At 44.4% G+C, this 26,542-nt stretch overlaps 1 protein-coding gene across 3 annotated transcripts in view; it reads left to right on the top strand.

The window, feature by feature from the left end:
- BICC1 (BicC family RNA binding protein 1) overlaps positions 1 to 26,542 on the top strand; it is an 808,889-nt gene that overhangs the window by 351,208 nt on the left and 431,139 nt on the right. The gene's annotated exons all lie outside the window — the stretch shown is intronic.

Genomic DNA, 26,542 nt, shown 5'->3' with positions numbered 1-26,542 from the left:
CAGTTGCATCCCACTGGGCAGTTTGAGTTACTAGCTTGTCTACTTCTAGACTCTCTACTGGTGTGATGTACAAGTTTGGTCCTTAGTTAATGCTTCCCTTGAAAATAATGCATTATGCCTCTGTGTACAACACACTTTTCTTAGCCAGTGCCGTAATGGTTATTGTTGCCAATTTTACATTGTTATCTTGTGTAATGTGTCTGTGATAGCTAAACTTTGTCCTAATTAATTAATTCTACCATCTCAAAAAATCCCATCATGCTGTGCAAAGTGTTTGACCAGCTAGTCGACTTCTTCTAGAAAGTGTTGACAAGAGGTGTAGGAATGATGTGGCATCTCTGGATTTGGCAGCCTTCCATATGATAGATTATTCCACCACCACTTTTATAACCCCTGCACAAGGGCGACACCTAGGGGAAAAAGGGAACTGCAGATAAAGAGAAGATGGGTCACATGTAGATGAACCCCTACATGGTGTGAAGGAACTCTACAGACGTGTACTCACTGCTGCTGGAAGGAGGCAGCTAGGTTCTGGAACCAAAAAAAAACCTCACAGAATAAGGCTACCAGTAGCTTAAGATTCAGGGGGGAGGTACCTGACCTCTCCATCTCTTCCGAGAGAGAGCAGTTAAAATGACTTTACTTTGATAATTTTGCTGTGAAGCTCCAGTGCCCAGGGGCCCCAGCCAAGTGACTCAATCACGTAGCCTCCCATCTAGGATGTTATAAGACTAGGTAATCCATTGCCCTAGGGATCTCATTATATATTACCCCCTTGGGGATCGGATTACATAATATTACATTATATTTGAGCCCAAGTGGCCCCGCCATCGATCCTTCCTTCGTGGAGAGTCCTTTGGGCCCACAGCAGCCATCCTCCTTCACACCAGTTCCCTGTGCTGAAAGGAGAACTGTGCAGAAAGTAATGAAGGAGGCAGGGGCATGTAGGAGACAATGGAAGAGCTTCTCCTACTGGCTAAAAGAGAGGAGCTGGGGAGGGATTTAGCTAGCCTGCCAGCACGAGCTTAGGATCCTTTGCAGGCTTTGCTTACTCTATGCGGGTGTCCAAAGAAGGCAGGTGGCACCACCAGTCGAGATTCTTTTACATTTGGGAGGCTGCTAAGAGAATGGCAGCCATGAACCTGTATTAACTGTGTGAGAGATCCATAAACTAGAGAGAGGCTTTTCGCTGTTTCAAACAGTCCTACAGCTGGTATTGTTGTCTTCCCGCCCGGTAGTACATGCACTTTTGTTGCTAGGTCTTACTTGCTTTGCAGCCCTCTTAAAGGTAATGCCCGGCACGCCATTGTTTTGAATTTTAAAAACTTAATTGACATGTATAGTTTGACGATTCAGAAAAGGGGGTGGTGATGAACCGAGTGTCTGAATTAAGCAGACCACTCTTACCCAGTCCAAAGATCAGGGCTTGATCCATCACCGTTATTTAGCTCACTGCACCATCCCAGCTCAGAACCTGGCTATATGCAAATTAGTCTGTCCCTGGCCCAGTGCATCATGGGAACAGGGCAGACCAAACTACCAAGCCAATTCTTCACCAGAAAGGAGACAAGCTTCCGGGGACCGGTTTCTGGCATTTCAGCCGTCGTCGGCCCGGCTTGCTTGAATCCTGATGGTGCAGTGAGCAAGGTCTTACTTGCTTTGCAGCCCTCTTAAAGGTAATGCCCGGCACGCCATTGTTTTGAATTTTAAAAACTTAATTGACATGTATAGTTTGACAGTAAATTATTTTATTTATTCTGTTAAATGAGTGAAGGGTAGTACCATCATGAAAGGTTTTGAATATTGATTGCATTGTGTTTGAGCATATATTCTGGAGATATCCTCACAAAGGCAGTAGCCCTGACATTTAATACATGCAGCCCAATATGTTGTGTTTGGCACTTTGGGTGTAATGTGGTTTTAGGGTTCAGGACTTACTGTTGCACAGGTTGTGGTGCCTCCTCTGCAGGCTTTCCAGGGTATATTTCAGGGATTACCTGGCTGTGTGATCTTTGAGTGTGGGCCCCTTGTTGTTTGATCGGCCCCTTAGAGACTTCTACCATGTGTATTTAGAAGTTCCATTTTGCAAATACTTATTAATCTGTGCATAATATGTAGTAGTGTGTATAAAAAAACAAATGTTCCTTTTACAAGCAAAAGCACTGGTTGGACAGTAAATTACTAAGTGGTGGGTATAGGGTTGTCGAGTTGGAAGTATCTAGCCCACTGTATCTCCCCTGAGTAAGCCGTGTAAAATTCAGCCTGGAGACCCTGAGAACTAAGTGCTAAAAATGGGAACGGGGTTCTGAGTTGCCGGATCTGCAGTGCAGGGCCTCCAGGACAGCAAGGATGGAAGATCCCATTTATTACGATAGGCCTCTGCCTACTCTGGGTTCCTCTCACCCAGATTCCTTCCAATAACATCTGTTTGACAATGTCTCAGGACTGTTTTGGTGACCACTGCTACTTGGTAGAATTTTTTGCCACAGGTTTTAATACGGACAGCTGATATTTCTAAATGTATGAAAGCCTTAAAAGCGTGGATGTTTAGCCAAAGTGATTAGTCCTTTGTTGTCTCCGCAGTCCTTGGGGTAGTTGTGTTCTTTACCTGTGTATTTGTCCTTAGTACCAAGATACTCTTTGGGTGTGGGGGGAAATTACTAGTCCTCAATTGATTTAGCTTTGAATTTCTTGCCTGCAGAGGTGGTTTCATGGCAGCAGAGAGGTTTGTGGACACTGGGAAAGCTAATTTACTATTCTATTTCTAGTCCTAGAATATTTTGGACAGAACTTAAAAATTCCCCAAATAATTTGCAAAAAGTTTGAAATCAAATTTTGCGATGTTGACCAGTCCCGTCTCGTAGGCCCCACTGTATGCAAAAAACTAGTAATACCTATTTCAGTAGGATGGAAGGCTTTATCAGTCCAGCCTGGTTTCAAACTTGTGACCTGTAGATTGCGCCTGATATCCGCAGGTGTTAATGCACCTAAAATTGAATGAAATATGAATGCCTAGACTAATGAGGGGATGCTCTAAGAGCAATGCAATTTGTATTGGAGAAGTGTCTGTGATACCAACCAGTGGTGCTGGAACTATTTCCAGAGTGGGAGTGCTGCCATCAATGTTACATCACTGAACTCACCGGGATTATAAAAAATCCACGCATCATGGAAAGAACAGGTGTAGCAAATGAGCCACTCTTAGTCGGCAAGAGTGGTTTGGGCGTAGCATGTAGCGGGTGGGGCATTTGAAGCATTGAAAATGCCACTAAATTTGAAAATCAGGTTTTACTGAATATTTGTTATTTCTGCATAACCAAATAGTGTCTTGATGTGTTTTAATCCTATTAAAATCTTTGCTTTCAACACACTGTAATATTACAAAAAAGAAGCACTTCATTTGTGCCTTCCGAGCTGATCTGTTTTGGAATATCTGTTACAATTCATTTATAAATGTAATAAATGTTGTCTTTTAGGAAAAATGACATCCTGCGGCCTTTCCTTTCACACCAGCAACATTGTCACAGTTCAGTCAACAAAATATCCTCACTTCGATGTTTACAATTTCTTACTCTGACTGCAGTCTCCGTGTTAAAAGAATAAGGAACAATTTGTTAGAAGACATAGTCTGACACTTGCCCTCTGTCTTTAAACACAAGGCAAATGTGTTTAAAATTTGTTTATTCACTTGCACAACTCCAGCATGGCTATTTCGGGGTGCCGCAGCACCCACTGCACCCCTCATTCCAGTGCCTATGATACCAACATGTGCTGGACGCAGAGAGTATAGCCAATACCTCCATATATCATCCATATACATAAAATGCAAAACCAGGCGCAGTCTGTGTATCTCATCTTGTCAGAGACGAACGTCATCTTTAGGCAACATGCCATGTGTATTATGGCACGGTTTCAAGAGAAGATATCCTCGCAAGAGCCCTGGAGCAAAAATGTATGCAGAACATTGAGCAGTTCATTGCGATTGTTTACACCACGTTTTCATGGTCAATGAGATGGCAAACAGCTGGAGGAAGACAGCGGAGATTGTCGAAGGGTCATAAATGTTACGCCATGTCTGCGGTTACCGACGATGAATCTGCTTCAGTAGAAATAGTTCTTTGCCCTGCTGGCGCAAGCTGTTCAAGCTTAAAAGCTGCCAATGCATGTTTTAATAAAAAAAAGCATCTTCCACTTTGACGTATGCACATTTTGGCCCTCATTATGAGTGGCCACTTAATTCCGGTGGGGCTGCAAGCGGCAGTTTTCATCTCCATCAGAATTAAACGATAAGCAGGAATACCTTAACAATAAGATTTGGGCTGCTTTCACCAGGAAAAAGTTGAATTACTTCGAGTTGCCTCGAACCCTCGTATTGTAAACTACAGGGCTGTGAAATGACCACTGAACATCTGGGAACCCATCTTATAGACTCCTCAGTCGTCATTTCAGTAGAGTATTCAGGCTAGTAAACGAGGAACAGCTGGGCGTATCGGACCCGGAAGTACTGATTTCACAGGTCTTAATGGCGTTGCCAGTGACATCAGTTGACTGTTGACCTCTGTAATGAGCTTATGTCCTTGTTTAAGACACTCCTCAATAAAAAGTCGTGTATGTAGCATTGACTGTTGACCTCTGTAATGAGCTGATGTCCTTGTTTAAGACACTCTCAATAAAAAGTCGTGTATGTAGCATATTACCATGCAGTAGAGTCTGATGAAGCATAGGTGCGGGCCTACTAAAGCTAGCGAGTGCAGGAAGACATTCTCACATACACAGTTCAAGAATATGGTTGCAAAAGAGTTCTTGGTTTTAGCGATAAAATAATCCATAGTTTCGTCACGTTTTCGCCACAGTACCTTTGTTAGCGATAAAGAGTTCCAAGCACAGAAGCTGTAGCGGTGGAAAACTAGCGATGCGTTACTCCTAAGATCCTGGGGAGGCGTTAGCGACAATTCCGCTGGATGTAGCAGCATGTAGCGAAGAATCCGATCTGTACGGGGAGGAAGGCGATGATTTGTATGGATTCCGGTGCGTAGGTTCCGTAGGAAGTTTTCTCCTGCAAAGGCACGATGCGATGATTCTCGGGGTTCTGCGACGATTCTCGCTGCAACGTGATGCCGTGATCTCACCTGGCGATGACAGGCTCTGCGACGATATTCGAAGCGGCGGAAATCTTCCCGCTAACGAAGGGTCCGACGTCTTCAGGCAGCAGTGACAGGCGCTGCGACGATCTCGGTCTTCGTAGCAGCAGGAATTTTCTCGCTAGCCCCGGATTGCGATAAATTTGGTTTCCAGCTCCCCAACACAGGTACAACTTCCAGAGGCACCACACATGTGACACACACACTCCAGGAAGGACAGAAATCTCTCAGTAGAGTTCAGGAAAGCTGGGGGTGAAGTCCTTTTGTTCCTGGGACTTCATAACATGGAGCCAACTCTCTCTCAGGCCCTTGGAGATTCCTTCAAGCAAGGGGACACAGCACAAAGCAAAGTCCTTCCCCTCTCCTTGGCAGTAAAGCAACAGCAGGTCAGTCCAGCTGAGCAACAGCAGGACAGTCTTCCTTCTTCAGTTTCTGCTTTCTCCTTGGCAGAGGTTCATTCTTGATTCCAGGATGATCTAATTTTCTGTTGTCAGGGGTCCTGTCTTATACCCATAAAAGTCTTTATTCTCTTTGTGCAAGTGGGCCCTGAGCCTGGTCTGAACATGTTCTGGGTGTTCCTTGAGCACTTTGTTTTCCTGGCTTCCCCTTTCCTTTCAGAGTGAGGGTCAGGGTTGTCAGCCGCCCAGCAGGAGGTGGAGCCAGCATTGTGGAAGGCAGGCACTGCCCTATTCAGGCCCAGGTGCTATCTACTCCCACCACTCAAGTTGCAAATGCAGTCATTCAGCCTAGGGCTGGCCCAGCCAGCCTCCTGGGGCTCCACTGCCCCTGTCACTCTCAAACCAGTTAATTCACAAACAGGCCAAGACACACCGAAAGGTCAGACAAGAGAACAGCTACTTTCTAAAAGTGCTGTTCTCAAACACAGGATATAAAAACAACCTTTCCTAAAATATGCGTTATTAAATTCTGAGTTCAGGGATACCAGACTTTTATGTCATATCTTGTTCCTATGGGAAGATATGCTGGTAGCCACTGTAGCCAGCATCCTCCATGATAGCCTATGGAGCAAGATAGCCTTACAGCAGTGAAAAACGAAAATGGCTGTAATTCATTACCAGAGCATGTCACCTGCACAGTACATGCCCTACCTTTCACATACACTGCACCCTGCCCAAGGGGGTACCTTGGGCCTTTCATAGGGGTGACCAATGTGCACAGAAAGGGAAGGGTTAGGCCCGGTCAGTGGGGACACTGACACAGAGGACATGGCAGTTCACAGACTGCACACAGGCACTGCGGTGGCAGGCCCGAGACACCATTTTAGGGCTACTCATGTAGGTGGCACAATCAGTGTTTGAAGCCCACTAGTAGCATTTGACACACCAGCCCTGGCACACTCAGTGCACTTTACTGAGTGATACAAATATGCCAATTGGGTATATCCAATCAGAATAACAATGTACACAGGGAACACTTACACTCTGACACTGATCAGCAGTGGCAGAGTGTCCAAAGCATCTAACCAGCAAAAACGAAATCCAGCACAGCATCAAAAATACAGGAGGTAGAGGCAAAAAGGTAGGGGGAAACTACGCCAAGGATGCCAGGTCTAACAGTAGCAAATAATTGACAACCCACGCCATCATTAATGGCAACTATAGTTACACAATACATCAAACCGTGTTTTAAGTTGGAAGCACTGTGCAACATTAACATCACTGTTATATCTATATGTTATTTTGCATTTGGATAACTTTTAAGCACTCCCAATGTTGGCATATGAAAGAAGTGGATCAAAGAGATATATTCAGGAACGCATAATGTAATCAAGTATTGATTCAAGTAATTTTTTTGGTAAAAGCAGCTTCATGTGTGTATAGGATACATGTTTCTTTTTATAGAATGAGCCTCGTTAGTTTTAAAATCATGCGCAATTCATTTTTGTCGCATGGGTCGAGAGAGGGTGGCAGGGCAGCGTGATGCACATTGTGATAGTCCCGCCTCTTTCAAACAGATGTACATAGTATGAGTTTGTGTTAATCATGAGCGGTTGATGCTCTTTGCTGATGAGTTTACAGAGAATTACACTACCCCTTTAGACGCAGTGATTCATGTAGCCATTGGTAAGAGCAAAAAAAGGTATTGATAGGATGCTTGAGTTAATTTGAGTTGGTAGTCAGGACTCTGAGCTGAATCCCACTCTATTGCTTTGCTTGGTGTATTAGTAGAATCAGGGAGAAAACATATACAAATAGGTCTTGGCCCTGCACCAAAGGGGACAGTCTAGCTCTAACTGTTGCTTCACGTTTCCTATGACAGGGGCACCTCTCTCTCCTCCCCCAAATGATGATATTAAGACATCTATAACATCAGATTATTCCAATTTCGTTTTGCAATATGCAAGTTGTCCATAACTTAAAGTAGTCCTGCTGTCATTGGGAGTGAAGGGGCCAAGATTACATTTTGGCCCAAAATATTACTTCAGGGATACCTTTTTGCTCAAACGACTTAACATTTTGGACCGAATAGGATAAATTGAAAAAGGTGGTGGGGAGCTAAGCTTCCTGGTTACTCATAGCTTAAATTATTCTGCTATATCTACCAGTTTTACTTTAGTGGAAGTTAAAGGCTGCAAACCTGTATTTCTAGAATGAATAGAATCCTTCTGAGTAAAAAGCAAACAAAGGCCATGCCTTTACTGTACATACTTGGATGAGTGCTATATCTACAGCTGAGGACAACTTTATTGCTGTTCCAGAATCTGCAAACTCATCGTGGATAAAACTGAGGCTCTCCTCTTTGGGGGCACTTAAGTGCTTTAGGCCTTAGGTGGTGGCCAGAGCATTTAGGCCTTGCCCTCCCCCAATGACTTGGTCGAAAGTCTGAGGATGGTAATGGACTTGTCTCTTTGAGTTGACTGCCAAATCAACTTAATATCCCCTAGTGTTACTTATCTAGGTCTGCTGCATAAGGCACTTCTGCTGTTTCCTAAGTCAGTGCACAACACAGTGGTGCGTGCTATCATTCATCCCACTTAGGCTACTGTAATGTGCCTAATCGTGGTCTTCTGAAAATTATTATACTTATTCAGTAGATTCAGAATGCTGCTAAAGAAGTTCTTATGACACCCTCTCTCTTCTGCTCCATATATTCACACTTCCATACTTTGCTTTGACTAACTGTGCACCTACACATCAGGATAAGGCACTATGTTTTTGTCATAGCCTTTTACAATAAGGAAACTAGCATTCCTTAGTCTAAACATACTCACTACACACTACCCTGTTCTTAGATCCACGGACGCCCAGTTTATGATATTGCAGTTTGGATGGCCAATAACTGTTTGAAATTAAATGGCAGCAAGACAGAGGTGCTGGTGGTGGGACATGCACCATCTGTGTGGACATCCGCATGGTGGCCGCAGGTGCTGGGGCCTTTACCATCACCAAGTGCACAAGTGAAGAACTTGGGTATCTGGCTGGATAGTAAGATCTCCTTTGAGCAACATACCACTCGGGTGGCCGGCCAATGTTTCGGCAATTTGAGAACTATGCGGAAAACATTGGACTTACTCCCTACGACAGCCAGGAAGACCATTGTCCACGCTATTGTTACCTCGCGTCTGGACTACGGCAACGTTCTGTACTTAGGAGCCAATAACAGATGTATCATCAGGCTTCAGCGGATACAGAATATGGCGGCCTGCATGATTTTGAAACTACCCAGAAGAGCATCATCTAAGAAAGCCCTGGAATCCCTCCACTCGCTTCCAATTAAAGAACGGGTGCTCTACAAAACCTTGCTGCTTAGCCATCGTATCATGCAGGGAAAGGGGTCATCCTATCTGCTGGATCTATTGAACTCTTATATCCCGGGCCATGATTTGAGATCTTCTGGGAAAGGGCTGGTGAAGGTCCCTAGGTTTAGAAGAGCTCGGATGGGTGGACGCTCCTTCTGAGTACAAGCTGCTCAACACTGGAATAAACTCCCACTGGAAATGCGCTCAGAGACTTCGGAACGCATCTTCCGGAAACAATTTAAAACCTACCTCTTTCCTCTGGCTAGAGAATGAGGAGTTTAGTAGGGGAGAATCGGGTGGGGATGATCCGTTTGGAGGTTAGGCTGGCCACACATAGCGCGGGGACACACTGCCCTCAGTGTAACCAGGCGCTCTATAAAACTTATTATTATGACTGTGCCATGCTTAAGGTGCTCCAGGCTGGGCAGCATATCATTTTCCCTTCCTGGCTCAATTCTAGTGAATTCTCTGACACTAGAAAGCTGTAACTCACCTACCCTCCTTTTGCAAAAGGCTTAATTTCTAGCTTTTTGCCATGTAGTAAAGTCTCTGTGAAAGTTATTGACCGTACAGTCCTCCATGCCCAACGCCAGAGTACCCTTAGGATTGCTGTCCCACTTTATAAGCCATTTTAATCATTCAATACGCACACTATATACAGTAGGCACTCACTCATGTTGGGTTCATGTTAAAGTTGCTTGAAAAATGCAATGCAAAATGATGGGCCTACTTTGGCATGGCCTGAAAGTTCCAATCCCTTGGAAGGAATGCACATACAAGTTGTCACTGGCAATTGTCATGTTTAGTAGTCTATATCAAATACACAAACTGTTTTTGTATTTCATGCTGAGGCTTGTAATTGTTTGGAATTAACATTTCATTTGAGAACATCCAGATGGCTGAGTATGGTAAGGTAGGCTGTTGTGGAAAGAGACAGAGAGAGGCTGGAAACTAGATAGGTGGGGTTAAAGGTTTGTCAAATCCAAACACATAGTCAGCTGGTCAGAAGTTTTCAGAAAACATGCATGTTGACAAATTAAAGCCCGGCTAGTGGTCGTTCAAATATAAGTGGTGCTAAACATTTAATAGAATTATGGATGCTGACAATTCAGAGACATTTACAACTGGACCTATCAATGTTATAATATTGAACTGAGTTAGTGCAGACATATTCCAGTCAATTCTGACAGCACTGTCTCTATCTGTAATAATCTTAATTAGAACATTGGAATGTTGGAAGCTCTATTGAAAACAATGGAGTAGCTCCAGGCTTATAATGGCTGGTATAAGCCCGGAGATTCAACATTCCAATACTTCTTTGTGGCTGGAAACAAAGGCTTCAGGGAGCCTGAGGGGATTTCAATCCCCTCGTGCTCCCTGAAACCTTTGTTTAGTTTGTCAGAACATTCTGCCCTCCAGTGGCAGAATGTTCTAATAGCCTTATAGCCCTTTGTAGCAGGGCTATACTGGCTATTAAAGTCTGCAGCAGGACTTTAATAGCTGGTATAGCCCGCTACAGCGGGCTATAAGGCTATATTAACCAATTGTTAGCATTTTATTATTTTACCCAAAGCCAGTTCTCCAAATATATCTAACTTAATTGATTGAGATTCAACAATATATGTGGAAGTCGAGGCTGTAATTGGACCTCAAACAATCCATCTTAGAGAAATAATTACTCTTTCACTGAGCATTTTCTTTGGATGTATGACGTTACCACGCATACTATTACCACGCATACCATTACAACGCGGTATTTACAATGCATACCGTTACAACGCATAGCGCTTTGAGGTGCTGGATAGTGGTAAGTATAATTTTATATTCCAACTCCAGTCCCCGTGGACACTAGGGAAGGTGTTGGATATAAAATTAAACTTATTCCCTATCCTAGAGCACCCCCCAGCGCAATGCGTTGTAATGGTATGCGTGGTAATCCCTGCGTTGTAAGTGTAGTGCGTGGTAAAAAATGCGTAGTAAACGTTGTATACCATTTTCTTTGCACTCCTCCAAGCAATGCTTTAAATGGGAAAACATAGGTGCAGGTACGCATTAAAATGAGCAATGGGTGTGGCTAGTGGACCACTAGCCCTTAGTGGTGGGCTTCGGGCGAGACATGATTATACATGAGACACTTCTATCAAGTATGAATTCTGCCCTTGCATTGCCCTGGATAGTAGTATTACATTTCCCATATGTGTAGATTCCCTCAGCTCATGTGGCACAATACATCTATAGTAATCAACTTCTAGTATGATGCCAGGACCCTCAGAAATATGTAACTCATAACACCAAATGATGGGCAAACACAATGATATGTTGATATTTTCTTGTGTTGTAATATTTGCAGATTCTCTCATTTCCATGTAGAGATTAACCTAGTCCTTCACCACATTGACCTCTCACTGGGGCTCAGAATATTTTGAAAAATCTGATCTTGAATGTCTAATTTTTGGAAGTATCCTATATGTGAATCAACCTATATATCTTTTTACATTACTCTCAATATTACGTACTCCAATTTACCCTCTGTAAAGAGGGACTTTAGGTTCAGAGAATGATACATGTTCCAGTTCCACCTTGAGCAGTTCAGATTTGTTTTATTGCAGCAGGGGGAAGAGTCCTATCCGGATTGCAGAGGGTACATTCTTTACAAAAGGTGTACAAATGCTGGCTTCCACTGGGTTGAGGTTTGCTGTGATGTGAGAAACCAAAAGTAGCATTTTGATTTTAGAAGAGTCTCTTTCCGAAAAGCTTATTTGACGTGCTTGGGCCATGGGACCAGGGTTCGATTCCCGATGCGGCAGGGTCTTGGGCCATGGTCAGCGGACTCGATAATTCTCACCTCGGTGCCCACTCCAACCATGGGCTCCACTCAGCAACTCTGGGCAATAGCTTGCTTAATCTCTACTAACGGCCCCATCAGCGCCAGGGATGCTTGTCTTCACCTTGGAGATGCCCAGGAGGGACCATCTCACAGGGAAAGCCAGGATGGGTTCCCCAGCGGTATACAGCGCCGGGACGCCCCTTTGCTGGGGCAGCTGTGCGCTTTACAAGTATACGACATTTACATTTACATTTGGGCTGACCTGTAGTGGAAATTTAGATTTGTAAAGGATATGCACTTGTTTATCTATGAAATAAAATAAACCTGAATATTATTTCAAGCTTATCTATTTTAATATATATAAATTTGGTACTTCCTGGAAATGTTTTGGGCTTACTTTTGATTAAGGATTTACTTCACAATATATTAGCAGCGCTATGTAATTTATTAACGAAATCCTAAAATGTGATTTTGTATTTTTTTAATTTAATTTTCCGTAAGTATAGTGCGCTGGGCTACATGTTTTATAAAAAATAGATCGGCCTTTTTTTCTCATCCGATTATAGACCTTCTGTTGTATGGAGAAATTGCCTTTTTAACAGTATACATTTGCTGAGATTGTTTGGGGGCTTTATGACCTTGAACGATAAACAGAAGGCGTTAGTTATAAAATTACTTTACCACTGAATGTTTTGAATACATTTATCATATGTTTAGTCATGGGCTATTGCGTTCTTTAACAATTGCTTTTTCATCTGGATTTTGACAGAGCAGCTGTCCAGCAGACTGGTTGTTTGCAATAGAATATAGCTAGCCCTTATTATAATGTCGGGCGGACCACCCCGACAGGCCGTCTGTGGCAGTCTGCCCGTCATCCAAGATCCTGTCGGGCCAACGGTCAGAATCCTACCCCTACAATGGAGGTGGTGCCTGCACAGGCACTGCCATAGGGATTTGGATGTCCCTGTCTGACTGCCTATTCGTGGCAGTCTCACCACCATGAAAAGGCAGGCAAAAGGGACTTTGGGGCCCCAAGCAGGGCCCCTGTAGGCCACTGTTCAGTAGCCCAGGTGGCACATGTAGTGCCCCTATGGATAGTCATACAGCATGAGCCAGGCACCCCGTGGTGTGACTGTGCAAAACGTTTTCTATAACACTGTGGCTTGTGCTGCAGACCTTTTCCAGGGCCGCCACACAAACTTTAGTGTTATAGAACACTTTTCCACCCGACGGGCACATTGTAATTGGGCAGTCGGACCGCTACCTGCCTGGTGAGCATTCTCTGGACCGCCATGGTGTCTGGCGGCGTTCCGACCGTCTGGCATCATAATGATGCTTATACAGTAGGTTTTGGCATGGCCTCTTGCAAACATTTACTTTCTTCGACTAACTCTTCGATCAGCCAATTGGAGAATTCATCTCTTACCTAATGCGGTTTGGGCGTATCCCCTGGCCTCTTTCCTAGTGCTTGCATTAAACTTCATGAGGGACTAAACATCTAGAGTGACTTTGTTCCTTCTATGGCTTTAATGTTTTCATGCTAGGAGTTACTACATTAAATCCGGATATGTCTTTTGCTAATGCTTCTTATTGCATTGCTTGTGTGTTAATACAACAATGTTAAAGTCAAATTTTTCATTCAGCCAGCATTTTTAACGCTCAAATGAGGAGGTGGCACTTCAGGACATGGATTAGTTAGTGAATAGTTAGTGTGCAACAAGAATGTCTGTCTTGATTACTTTAAATATGCTAAAGTATAAAAAAAAGTGATGTATGAAATACTTGAACTGATCTCAGCCACTGATAATTACTCCAGTCCAAATCCCAGCGCATCGTTCTTGTGCGCACCATGCCACCTCCGTATGGACCCACGACATGCAAATCATTCCTGATTCTGCCTAAATGACAACAGTCCAGACTAAAGTAATCAAAAAAGTGATGACTGGAATGCTTGAATAATCTCAGGCACTGGTAATTACTCGGGCTACACCCTAGTCCATCATTATTTTGCACACCATACCTCCTCAGTTTGGACCCAGCCATATGCAAATCTTTGTTGACCCTGCTCCAATAGGAACAGTCCAGACAAACCTGCCAGGTCACGTCCTCCCTGAACTTTACAACAGTGTGTCAATGCAACACACGAGCTGAGGCCACGCCCCTGTGTTAGAGCGAGTTTAATACCTGATGACTGCTCCTTTTAACCAGCTCCACATTTACATTAAACCTACATAATAATACCTCAAATGATTTTCCAATAATATCCCATTTTTAGGATGGAGCTTGCAGCTTTTCAGTCTCCTCGTTGCTCTTGCTGACATTTCACTTTTTAGAGCAGGAAAAGTATTTTTTATTTCGTTTTTCACAATATTGTGAACCATAAGCTCCGAAACAGCAATGCACACATTCCATAGGCGCCGGTTTGTGCTGTAAAGCCGCATTTGCAATATTTTCATTGCTGATCAGAGTTAAGGAGAAGAATGCAGCACTTAGTCGTTTTAGGAATGTGGGAAAATATAACGTTATTTTGTGTGTTTTTTTTTCCTTGTCTGAGTTTTAAACCGATTGCTCCGTTCTCACACTATGCCAGACCTGGCTCATCTACAGTTAGGTTTCTGATCCGCCCTCCCACACCCATCAGTCCCTCCTGCAATGTGTAGAATCACAAAAATATGAAGGATGGCCTGCGGCTGCACCCAAGTGTGGTGTGTGGTATGCTCTCTCATGCACCTTGGTTTGATCATCGTTGCATGCAAACATTAATGATTGGTGGAAACATTCTTTCTGACTAATAACTAACTTGGTGTGTGTTTGTAAACGTGCGGTCACTTGGGCATGCGTGCCAGCTTTTCAAGCTAGGGTTCAGATATTTTTTATAATCGCACTTTGGAGAGAAAGCAATAACTGTAAATATGTATTACGTAAGAAAAACAGGAGTTAATACCTCGTTAAACATGAAACGTAAAAAAGCAGACTTGATGTTCAGATTAAAGGAAGCAGTTTAATTTAAGCACTGTTGCCTTTTTTTGCTACAGATATAACACACTCTCCATCAATAAGGAGTTTGTCATTAGAGTACTGTTCACTGATAATTGTGTAGACTAATTAGTACTGTAATTTGTGTACGGCTTTCGTCCTTTGATCTGCCACAAGAAGGCCATTCGGGACCAGTGGCGGCCGCCACAATACAAAGTGGGTGGCGAAAGATGGGCGGGGGATGGAAAAATAATAATTTTTAAAAATGTACATTATCCCCTCAGCCTCCAACAGCTGCCGCAGCCTCGGAGTTCTCCCAGCAGTCTCCGGGAGGGAAAGACTGTTCAGCCAATCCTGGCGCTGCTCTCTTGCGGCACTTCTCCAACCTGGCTGTGAACACAACTAAATGGGAGAAATAATCTGGCCAAACATACATGCGCACTTCTAAGTGCCACCACCTGCCTGTCATGGCCTGGCCCCGCTCGCTCTGCACACGTCGGAATCAGTCAAAGAAAATATTGCTTCATTATTTTATTTTTCTCTGACTGACGAGTGGGGCAATGCCCCATCTGCCATTACGGGGGAGCCCCATTGTTTGCGACCAAGAAACCAGAAACAAAAATCATGACAAACTCTGACAAGTCTTTTTTAAATCGGTCCCACACTGCCAGTGAGAATGATTAGAAAGGTGCTACTGGGCCGTGGCTTCCCATTAGCCACCGTGGTGCAGGGGCCCCTAGCTCAAGGGAACCCCCTCAGCACAGTACACTTAATGGGTCTGGGACCAAAGTGATAGGTGGTGAGCCGGGGTGGGGGTGGGGAGATGGAATGTGGGGGGGTGTACATGTACTTTGCAGGGGGGCTCCCTCAATTTCCATTAGGCCACTGCTACAGGGGCATTGTTGGGCATGGCAGCTCATCCTGCTCTGAAAGCAGCCCCCTCACCTGAAACCCGCCAGGAAACTTCCAGCGTGGCCCTGCAGCAACTTACCTGTCATGAAATAACCTGTGAGTGCGAAAAGCCAAAATCAGCCCTGTCCAGAGTGGTCAAACCTATTCTACACTGCAGTGGAAGCAGTGACTAATTTAGACCTTGGGGGCTTTAATAGTTGAGCCATGACAGCCCACCCAGCTATGAAAGCAGCCGCCGAGCCTGCAGTGCAGTGGGAACATACCACAAGAGCAGAATGTCTAGTCTTGCCCTATAGAAAGCTTGAAAGGTGTTTTCTGTTAAGTGACTAATTTGTAAAAGGATGGGTGCTAAAAGTTATGTCCAGAAGCATGTGTCAGGCGCTATTGAATGTTAGCTCACTGACTAACAAAGCTGTGTAGCCTTCAATTCCCCACATGCCTCTTTAATCCACTACCAGACACCTTCCTCCCCTTTACCTCACTTTTGCAGGTTCCTGTTTTCTCCCTTAGTGATTGGTTTTACGCCTTTCTCTTCCTTCTCCTTTCCCGTTTGTGTATTTTTCTCTCTCTTACACTGAGTCAAAGTCTGATGAGGAAAATTTAAGTGCTGGTCCCCAAAAATTAGTGCCAGTGTCTCCCCCCGGCTCAAATTAAGCACTAGTGCTGCTTACTTGTTGCTGAATGGTGCATACAGGATTGATTTTGGACTGCTGCTTTTAGATGAATAGCAGAGGAAACAGTACCATGAGCGGCAGTGGAGGTACAGGAGTGACCGGTCACTTACTGGGGATGTTCTTGGGAGCTCTATTGGCGATGCTACTACAACTTGATCGATAAGATTGTTTGTGTGGTAATTACAGTATGTCACATCTGTGCTCCTCTCACCTGACATTGTGGCTTTATTCTTTGCAACATCAACTTTACCAGGACGGCGGAATAACCTTTGCGTTATTTACAATATTGTTTAATGAGATCTTTTCCTCTGCATTTTCCTCTGCATTGAGAAATCAAATGCTAGAATGAACCTCAGTACTCTGATCCCAGACCACTTCTGTGCAGTTGGTTGACTATTTCACCAAACTCTTCTTTAATTTCTGTCTTTTAGTTCTTTAAAATTTCTCCATCAGAAATAATTTTCTTGTATTTTTATTTCGTAATTTTAGAATTATTCTGCCAATTTTGGTCAGATTAGGGCAGCTTTCAAAAATCTTATATTATTGATAAAGACAGAAGGCCAATGGGTCAGCTTCCCTCAGCCTTTTGTTGCTGTGTCATAGACATATTGATCACCCAATCCATTCATTGACGGCAACTATCATTCATGGCAAAAGGAGTTTTGCGTGCGCACCAACATGCAGACATTTCATTGGTGTAATGGCGAGATGAGTTGACGTGGAGTGATGTGCAATCTTTCAGGTGTTAGACCCGCCCTCACCCCTGCCTTCCTGCAGGCTCCCTCTCAATTTATGGTGTGTCTCACTCCTTTAGGTGCTGCCCAGAAGGCACCGCTTCTTTGCCCATACTCTGGGCCATGCTCTTGGCTACAAGGAGTCCTTGAGGACTTTTAGTTGACCAGTTGCTACCTGTGCCCACCTGCCTTACTTGTTGACTTTGTCCTCAAAGCACACTGTAGGTCCAGCTTTAAGACTGCAAGGCACTATCCCCAAAATGCAGGGGCATATTCTAGTCAGTAAAACTGGAGGGGGTGAATCTGCTGTCTCCCTACTGTTGCAGTGGTGTACAAAAAAAAATCATGCTTTAAAGATTTGGAGGCCTACCTACAAACGGCCATGCCCCCCCTTGGATCACATTTCAACAAAGTAATGATTGCAGACTGTGCAATTTAGCACCTGAGACTATTATCCATATGATCTACATTTGTCCTAGTTTACTAGCTGAACGGAGAACTCTATTGAGAAAACTGCTAAATGTAAAGGTTATTTGGTCCTGCAGAATGGCAATTATCATATGCCTGGACCTGAACAACTTGCAATCAAATATTGTTTTTAGGAAGTTGATGACGCTGGTTGTTCTGTCATCCTTTGGGTGGTCTTTCCCCAACTTTTTGCCTTTTTGCTGATTTTTTTTGTTGGCCTTAGGACTCTGAGCACGTTACCACTGCTAACCAGTGCTAAATTGCATGTGATTTTCCCCTACACAAGATGACATTAGTGTATACCCAATTGGCATATTTGTTGTACTGGTAAGTCCCTTGTAAAGTGGCATACCATATACGTAGGGCCTGCACTTCAAAGGCTACAAGTGGGCTCCAGCACTGATTGTGCAACCCACATGGAAGGGGAAACACTTCATTAGGTAGTGTCCAGTCCACACAAAGCACTGATTTACCCCCCACAGTTAGCCTATTAGACAGGACTGGATCCTTGTGCACTTCAGAGAAATCCTTTAGAGTCACTCCTACCTCATCAGCACTTTTTGATAAAAGTAATGGGTCCCTGACCGCTAAAATCATACACTTCCGTATTTTTTACTGAACCTCTGCCAGAAGGACTCCTGTGCTGCTTAAAGGACTCAACTGGACAGCTTTTCTGGAAGGACTGCTTTTCTGTTTGTTGCCCTGCTCATTGCGGCTCCCTGACTCTGTTGGAAGGACTCTGCCTTTCCTCCAAGTGTTCTCCAAGGGCTTGCTGGCTTGCCACCTGTTTTTTGAACTCTCAGGGAAACAAAAGACTTCCTACAGTTCTGCTGGTGCTGCTGGACTCTGCCTTCTGTGAGTTCTACCCCTGCCTGACGTGCCCCCTCCAAGCTCTGGGCCTCAGAAGTGGGTTCTGCAGCTATTTTCATCAAAAACTGACACATTGCGTGAGTAATTCCACTGCATAGACTGCGTGAGTAAATCCACTGCATCGCTCTTCGGCGCTTTGCAGAGGCTGCCAGACCACAGCAGTTCCACCGCCTGCATTGCTCGATGACAACACTCTGCATGGCTCGACCACTATGCTCTGCTTTGCTCTATGATAACGCTTTGCTTTCACTTCAATGGAGCTCGACGACGATGCGGGACCCCCTTTGCATGGCTCAACAAAGACGCAGTATACTCTCGATTGTGATAAAAGTTCCATCCAAGGTATTTCTTCAGCTGGATTCTGTAGCCGGCTTGCCCTTGAATGCGATTGTCCTGAAATTTGGATTAACACCCTTTCATCGCGACCTCAAGTAACGTTTTGACAGCTAGTGACTTCTAAGCACTATTTTTGATTTAATCTTCTAAAATTCAGATCTCGACCTCTACTGATAGGATTTTTGTCGTTTTGGTCAAATTTTTCTCAGATACATATTCTCTATTTTCCTAAACCTGTGTGGAGTCTTTTGGTGGTGTATTCATTGCACTACTGTGTGCATTGCCTATGTAGATAAGATTTACTGCTCTGTGCCATGCTACCAGAGGGTGAGCACAGGTTATCATATTGTGAAACTAGCTTACGCTGGCTAGAGTGGTGATTCCTGCCTGGCATGGGTGCATACCTCAGCCAACCAGGAACACAATTGCTAACCTAGTGGGAAAAAATGCGTGAAAGATAGTGCTTGGCGCATTCAATTTGGTTAATATTGTCATCTGCATGAACCAATCATTTTTCACATGGTTGGTTTGAACAATTTTTCTACTGTACATGATAAAATGTTTTAGTAAGTCGTTGTTGTCCAGCTGCTGCTGCATTAACTAGCGTAAATATACCCAAATTATCAATTTTACTATGTTTGTTTAGTCACTGTTTGATGAAATGCTTTACTAAGCCACTGCTGTCCCTGCATTCATTTTTGCTAATGTTTTGGACACTAAAAAGTAGAAGGTGATATGAAAGTTTATACAGCACATAACCTGCTGTTGGCCAATTGATTCATTGTCACTTTGTAACTGTTGTTATTCATCATACACGATAAAGATATAACACTGTTCAAACAGAGAGAAGGCCTAAAGGCCAGCTTCCCACAGCATTTTGTTGTTGTGTAATTGACATATTGATCACTTAGTGCATTAGTTGAATGCATTTATCATTCGTGAGAAAAAGAGTTTTGCTTGTGCACCAACATGCGGACATTTCATTGGTGTAATGGTGAGATGTGTCGACGTGGAGTGGTGTGCACTTTTTCTTTCAGTTGTGTGAGCTGACCTCACCCCTTCCACCTGCCTTCCTGCAGGCTCCCTCTCAATGTAGTGGGTGCCTCGTTCATTTAGGTACGGCCTTCAAGGCTCAGCTTCACTGCCCCAGTGGTGTACCAAGGGGCTGGCACGAGTTATGGGGGCAACGGTCTCCCCCCGTTCTTACCTTCAGACGTCACTGCAAATGCAGGTATCGCCCCCACCCGCTCCTGCCTGCGGGTGTTGCAAGGGATCGCCAGCACCCCAGCGCTCTTACCTGCAGCCGTCGTGGGGCAGCAAACACAGGGGCCGCCATGGGTGGCCAAAGGTCTAGCCACGCCATTGCTCTGACCGTAGCCTGAGCCATGCGCTTGGCTGCACAGAGTCCTTGAGTACTGGTAATTGGCCAGTAACTACCAGCACCCACATGCCTAACTTGCTGACTCGGGCCTCAGAGAACACTGTGGGTCCGGCCACTAGACTAGTAACACTAAAGGAGGTGAATCTGAAATTTCCCTACTGTCGCCTCAGTCTGCATGAGAAAAATGATGATGCAATGAGCCAAAGGTATGAGGAGAATGTACATAACTTGAACCTGAACTGTCCAAGAGATTGTTAGCAGTGCCATACAGAGGTAGGGCAGTATTCTAATTCCAAAACATTAGCAACATTCCTAAAGCCCTTCAAGCCCCTAAAGTCGTTCAAATCTATCCTGACCCCAAGGGTCATGTGTGCTGTAAAACAGAATCATGAAAAGCTGCAACACGTTCCTTGCAGTAATCACATGCAACAAGCATTCTGTGGCCTACAGGTAACACACACCAACGAGAGGGGTTTGCATTTAACCTGCTGGTCATATGTTCCAGTGTCCGCAAGAAAGCTTGATGGGCCAATATATCGGCTTCCCAAGTGTGGGTGTGAGTACAAACTGCTTGAAATGGCTGTATCCTCCCAAATGAACAGTGGAGCTATTTATTCGCTTATTTATTTTGCCATTCCATGGTTGCTTCACTTAACCTTCTAGTTACTTCAGAGTGCAAAATGAGGAGCGATGGAAAGGTGTACTCTGCAGAAAGTGAAACAAGGGCATGGAAACATCTAATCTGGTAAGGTTGGTGCCCCTAGTTCACAATCCTGTTAGTACATGGAGTTTTCTACAATGAGACTGTAAACAGTTTGCTTTTCAAGAGTTTCCTGATGTGCATGACATTGTATTTGGACTTTGCTCTCAGGGAATGGCTGAAGACAATCTTCAGTCTTTGGCTTTTCACACCAAGGGATCTACCTCCGTGTTGTATCATTTTTGAACGAGCATTTTCGTCAATTTAATAGCCGATTAACAGAGTCCCAGTTACAGTATAATGTAGAGCATGTTTCTTCAGGTATTTTGGACCTTTTTTTCCCCATAATGCTTTGTGGACGGGGTAGAGAACCCAGCGTTTGAACTTCACTTTGGCTAGTAGCCATTTAAAGTCTTTCGAAAAATGTTGATGTCTCATTTATTAAAGGCTAAGTCAGTTTCTTATTTACTAGCCTTTTTATCGTGGGGATGAGTGTTTTGGGAAAGCCAGGCTATATGATGATGTGATTAACCCGTTGAGACATGACATTGATTGTATTGGCAAATTTTCCTAGGTAAGACCTTACATTTTACTGCAAACGGTCCTTCTGCCTTGATGTACAGAGTGTACAAAGTCTGCAGTGTCTCAAGTGACTAGATATGCTCTTATCTGCATGGTGGCCTATGATGTCCAACATTTGGAGCCATGCTGGGAATTAGGCCAATCGCACAATGCATATGGGGCATGTCTTTTGACTTTTAACTTTTTAGTTTGGGCTTAAAATTCCCAACATTGGGGGGAGGAGCTACGCTAGCAACCAAGATGGCCGCTTAGGCTCCCGGCTCTGCCGACCTCTGTCTTCAGCCAGATAATCCTGTCATATATCCTGATCGTACGCCCGACCTCCGAGTAGATGAACTGTTGCTGAGTATGATGGAGCAATCCCGGGAATTTTATCGCCATGATTGACGGAGTTGTCGTGTTTTGGATCTCGGCCTAACCCAGCGTGTGAGCCGGGGCCTCGAGTACTGGCCCAGCCGGGTTACAGTTAACATCAGACAGGTCCGTTTTTTCGGAGTGGGGGTTATCCTGGCCCGATTCTAATGGTGGTCGTTTGGCTTGATTGATATCGAAGGAGTGGTGTCAATTTTCATCTGTGGATCTGTGGGGGGAGGGGGGGGGGGAGTCCCCGTCCCGGCGCCCCGGTTTGCTGCCCCCGGGGTTTGCTGGGTTGGGGCCCTTGCTTGCGGTAGCGGGACTCACACTGAGGCTGTTTGTCCGATGATGCACCCTCCGAAGCCGTCCTCTCCGCTCTTGCTTAATCCCCAGGAGAAACCGGGCTCTCCGGGGAACACACCTATGATTGAAATCGACAGAGCGGAGATGGGTCGGCCGAATTGTGAACCGTCATTGAAGACCGTATAGGCCGCCATTGGGGCACTTCATTCACATCTGGAAATCATTGTTCATAAAATGATCGCTGGTATCATCGAAACTGGGTGCCCGAGTCCGGACCCTGATTTATCGCAAGAACAACAACGACCTGAATTTCCCACGAGGTACATAGTGCCAGAGGATGAGGACCCCTTGCTAGAAGAAGTGTTGATGCCCTTGGCTAGAACGCAGAGTGCTTGCGGATTTGGTTCTTTGACTGTATCGCAGCAATCACCATTGCTGCCGATTGAGACTGATCTTCTTGGTTTTTCACTCCTGGGGACTTCCATTAGTGACTATCGTAAGGCAAACACGTCTTTTCCCTCCCTAGCGGTTTTCCTACATCTACGGAGTATACAACATCTGGACTTAATGTTGGTGAGGGAGATCATATGTGTGGCTGAGGTGTGCAAAGACTCATCGTTTTTTGACCTGTCCCAGACTGATCTTTATTGAACTCCTTTCGAACTTTGATTCTCCTGGGATTGTGATGGGATTATGATGGTGTTGTCAGACAGAGTTCACATGAGAGATCGGAAGGGCTAAGGATGAGATTGTTTGCCTGGGTCTGATTTCGGGGCTTTAGAGGACACGGGATCTGTTCCCATAATATTTGCGGAAGGTTGGGCGGTGTTTGACGTCTCCCCTGTTTAGCTCTGTCTATAACCTCTGGCTACTTTTTGGTTTCTACAGGGGTTGTTCGTTGCTGGTGGGGAGGAAAGGAGACCGGTATGAAACTCTCCTCCTCAGTTTTCTTTTCTACTTTTAGAACCTGGTTAGTTGGGGCGACGGCACACTGCTAGTTGGGGTTAGGCGATAGCCATATGCAGGGGTGCAGGGTGGGGGGATGGGCCTATTGTTTCGTTTTCTTTTAGCTTTAGTTCTTAGGGTTTCCTTTTTTTTCCCACTCTCTCTTTCAGTTTCTCTTAAATAATATAGGGAATTATCCTGTACTTGTCTATCTTCTAGTATCTGGTGAACGTGCTTCTTTTACTATCCTGATTCTATGGGTGGATGGGTTCTGAGGATTTGCGCCTGAGTTGGGTGGTAGATTGAAATGTCGTAAATCCTGTTTTGAAATTATTAGTGCAGGCGTCTCAGCTACTCCCTTATCGCATCGTGTTTATCCTGTTTGTGTACCGATTCGCCTACTATCATGTTTGAAAGTATGACACCAGATATGTCTATTCCTTTTCCTTATTTTAAAACAATAAAACGATTTTTTTTTTTTATTCCCAACATGCAAACTACTGGTAACTAAAAATCCCACTTGGCCCACAGTGTCACGCATGATACAGGAGCACTTTGATAGCTATAGGATCATGTGATGCATAGACTGGGCAGTATATTCAAACATACCTTTCTACCAGAGAAGTTCACTGTTTATCTACCCCTATCTACCAGTGAATATTTGATTCCTATAGCCCATCCCATTGTATCATACTATTATCATTTGCCCCTTACAGCAGTCTGTGCCTGTCTCTGAAATGGGCCACTCTCATGGTCGTAGATTGACAGGGGGGGCTATCATGTTTATGCTAGTCTATGTGGACCAATGTGTCTGCTACATTGCATCAACGACCATACATTGGCTAAATATAGTGATTAAGAAGTCTGCAGTTGGCACAATTAGGTTGCTTGACACATTCTTTGTCAGGGCCAAAGGGTGTATATTGGCAAGCCTGCAGGAACGCTCCAAGTCAGTGACCCTAGTTATGGGTGGGCGACACATGTTTGTGATTTTGAGATGGCATAATTTACAGATTTACGCCATCTTCAAATGAAAAAAAGTTCTGTTAACTAAACTGGGAGAGCACACAGAGAAGGTGTGTGCCCTCTCAACAATGCACTTTTTGAGTCTCAGTATCTACCTTAACTTCCCGTTGCCTTAATCGTATTTGCATTTACAAAGAATTTGGGTGTTGCATGTGCCCCTGTGCCCTTTAGTTGCCGTTGCACTGTGACTAATATTACCTCCTCTTATAAAACTCTCTTTGATAGGATTCCCTTTCCCCGAGGAATTCCACTTCTAGGAAGTATGCTATGCAAGTTACTAGATACACCAAATTGCAAATGGGATACTTTTAAATTACAAATTCTGTCTTGACTTCACGTACTAATGTACCAGCCTTTCTGTTCTGCCCACCATCTTGATTGTTTCTCATACACAGGAATACGTTTGTTGTGGGACACTGCTTTGGTCAATGGGGGTTGTTTCTCAGTTCTCGTAATGACCTCTGCTCAGTTCGGCACCAGTTTGCATTTAAGTTGTGATGTTGTCACCAATGGAATTAATTTACACACCACATAGCACTTTGTGGGAAGGCAAACTTGTTTCTGGGCTCCTCTGCGTCAATAGCTTTGCCCGTCAGTCCACACCCATGTTCCGTGCCATCAGCACCCAAGCATAGCTATTCAAATATGGCCTCTTCCACATGAGGAAGTAGAAAAGAGGAAAGCGCACAGCTTGTGGCATAACTGCTAATGTAAATGTAAATGTAAATGTATAGGCATTTATATAGCGCACTACTTACCCGGAGGGTCCCAAGGCGCTTTGACCGCTGCGAAACCCTTCCTGGCTTCCCTGAGAGATGGTCCCTTAATGGGTATCTCCAGGGTGAGACCAGGCATCCCCGGCGGTCTGGTGGGGCCGTTAGTGAAGATGAGGCAAGCTAATGCCCAGAGTTGCCGAGTGTGATCGCTGATCAGAGTGGGCACCGAGGCGAGAGAATTATCGAGTCCGCTGATCCTGGTCCAGAAACCTGCCGCGCCGGGAATCGAACCCTGGTCCCGGGCCGTCCTCTGCTCTCGGGTCTGCCGCCTCTAACCAGTGAGCCACACTACTTTACCTAACTACATTTATGGTGCCCCCCCCCTACAAAGTACATGGAGGAGGCCACACCTCCCTGGCCCAGCACCTACCACTTTTACTGAGGGAGTTCACAGGATCTCGGGGCCCCCCTCACTGTGGGGCTCAGGTTACGCCACTGCACACACCAGTGCCTACTCAGCCAGTGCTTGAGCCTGGAGTCTACGCATAGTCGGAGTATTACTCAATGCCTCAGCTTTTGGACTCTACGTTCCCACAGGTCAGTTGTGTTTGATTTGCCCATGCCCTGTAACATGAGTGAATCACTGCCTAGAATCAGATGAATCTTGAGCTGGACACGTTGGTCTCCAAAGTTCTCCAGGATAGCAGGGGTGTATCTTTAATTGTGCTTTCAGAAGAATTGGTTAATGTGTCATGGGACTTCACTCATAGTTTTTGATGTGCAAGGATTCATTGGAGGTATGGAAGGATTGCGAGTGATTTATGTGGGTGTCTGCAGCATGCTAGCTTCAGGTATTACTCACACACATCTGCATTTCACATTAAAAACTACAATGCATCGGGATACTGACCCCACCCTATATTACCTCACTACTGAATCTAAAGGTCAGATCTTGGTATATAAATCTTTCCTTCTCTAGTTCCACAACCTACACGAATTCCTTTGAATGTAGAAGTTTAAAAAACACGCCCCAGCACCCATATTTAAATTCAATTAGGACTAAATAAATATTTCATCACTTCCTAAACATTACATACTCCACACACATTAAACATCTGCGTTATCCTTTTCTAGCGTCTACAAAGAAAAGATAAGAAACATATGTACATCTGAGTATAGGGTATCCATTAACCGTTTCTTACACCCGCCCTACACTTATAAATGCAGAAAATGTGCACATTTCTTAATGCCACCTGCAAACATAATATCTCACAGATCCCGATGCTGTGAATAATGAACTACACAATCTGAGCTAATCTAGGTTTTTATTTAGAAACAAACCGACTCCTATTGAACTGTTTCTAATATGTCTGTGACCTATAACTTACATGTTTTTATGTGTTTAATTTTGCTTGATAGACTTAATTGCTATTCTTCATGTTTGCAAACATGCTTGCTGTTTCATATGCAAGAGCTCCACACTAAGGTGGGAAGTGGTTTGTGGGAAAGGTGGTTGTGTGACCATGTATTATATGGGATAAAGTACCCCCTGGCATGCATGATAAGGATCTTGCAAGTCACCTTGGAGTTCTATAATCTTATAAAGGAACTCTGACTTTGGCCTCATTCCTCTATATGGTTAATAAACTCCTCTGTGACTTGCAATATCCTTATATTGTGCAGCAGGGGGTACTTTATTCCTTATATAAAAAGTACATAGGAGCTAGATTAACAAATTCAACTTGAGATTGCTTTTAAAACCCAGTTATTTATTTAGGCCTATCGGTTCTGTCTGTGTTGGTGTGAACCGCCTATAGGTGATTCCAAATCCATTGTG

The sequence above is a fragment of the Lissotriton vulgaris genome, chromosome 5 (assembly GCF_964263255.1).
Source record: "Lissotriton vulgaris chromosome 5, aLisVul1.2, whole genome shotgun sequence".
NCBI lineage: Eukaryota > Metazoa > Chordata > Amphibia > Caudata > Salamandridae > Lissotriton > Lissotriton vulgaris.
Note: the sequence above shows the minus strand (reverse complement) of the source record. Positions and strands in the feature narration are given on the sequence as shown.